This window comes from Arachis hypogaea, chromosome 19 (genome assembly GCF_003086295.3).
Source record: "Arachis hypogaea cultivar Tifrunner chromosome 19, arahy.Tifrunner.gnm2.J5K5, whole genome shotgun sequence".
Taxonomy (NCBI): Eukaryota; Viridiplantae; Streptophyta; class Magnoliopsida; order Fabales; family Fabaceae; genus Arachis; species Arachis hypogaea.
In genome coordinates this window covers 17,527,197-17,528,391 of record NC_092054.1, presented here as the reverse complement: position 1 = coordinate 17,528,391, position 1,195 = coordinate 17,527,197, and the positions used below count along the sequence as shown (strand labels likewise).

At 40.2% G+C, this 1,195-nt stretch overlaps 1 non-coding gene across 1 annotated transcript; it reads right to left on the bottom strand.

Annotated features, from left to right (window-relative positions):
* Window positions 1–523: 523 nt before the first annotated feature.
* On the bottom strand, window positions 524–631 carry LOC112781887 (small nucleolar RNA R71). Its single transcript, XR_003192637.1, has one exon. It is a non-coding gene; the product is annotated as a small nucleolar RNA R71 (small nucleolar RNA).
* Window positions 632–1,195: the final 564 nt, after the last annotated feature.

Sequence of the window (1,195 nt, the reverse complement as noted above, 5' to 3'; positions counted from 1 at the left end):
GAACAAGGATAAGAACATTCTTGTTGAAGCTGATCCTGAACCTGAAAGAACTCTGAAGAGGAAGCTAAGGAAAGCTAAAGCACAACTCTCTGGAGAAAATCTGACAGAAATTTTCGAAAAAGAAGGAGACATGGCCAAAAATAATAACAATGCAAGGAAGATGCTTGGTAACTTTACTGCACCTAATTCCAATCTAGATGGAAGAAGCATCTCAATCCCTGCCATTGGAGTAAACAATTTTGAGATGAAACCTCAATTAGTTTCTCTGATACAACAGAATTGCAAGTTTTATGGACTTCCATCCGAAGATCCCTTTCAGTTCTTAACAGAATTCTTGCAGATCTGTGATACTGTTAAGACCAATGGGGTTGATCCCGAGGTCTACAGGCTTATGCTTTTTCCGTTTGCTATAAGAGACAGAGCTAGAATATGGTTGGACTCTCAACCTAAAGATAGCCTGAACTCTTGGGATAAGCTGGTTACGGCTTTCTTAGCCAAGTTCTTTCCTCCTCAAAAGCTTAGTAAGCTTAGAGTGGATGTTCAAACCTTCAGACAGAAAGAAGGTGAATCCCTCTATGAAGCTTGGGAGAGATACAAGGAACTGACCAAAAAGTGTCCTTCTGACATGCTTTCAGAATGGACCATCCTGGATATATTCTATGATGGTCTGTCTGAATTATCAAAGATGTCATTGGACCATTCTGCAGGTGGATCCATTCACCTAAAGAAAACGCATGCAGAAGCTCAAGAACTCATTGACATGGTTGCAAATAACCAGTTCATGTACACTTCTGAAAGGAATCCTGTGAGTAATGGGACGCCTCAGAGGAACGGAGTTCTTGAAATTGATACTCTGAATGCCATATTGGCTCAAAATAAATTATTGACTCAGCAAGTCAATATGGTCTCTCAGAGTCTGAATGGATTGAAGGAATCATCCAACAGTACTAAAGAGGCATCTTCTGAAGAAGAAGCTTATGATCCTGAGAACCCTGTAATAGCAGAGGTGAATTACATAGGTGAACCCTATGGAAACACCTATAATCCCTCATGGAGAAATCATCCAAATTTCTCATAGAAGGATCAACAAAAGCCTCAACAAGGCTTTAATAATGGTGGAAGAAATAGGTTTAGCAATAGCAAGCCTTTTCCATCATCCACTCAGCAACAGACAGAGAACTCTAAGCAGAATCCA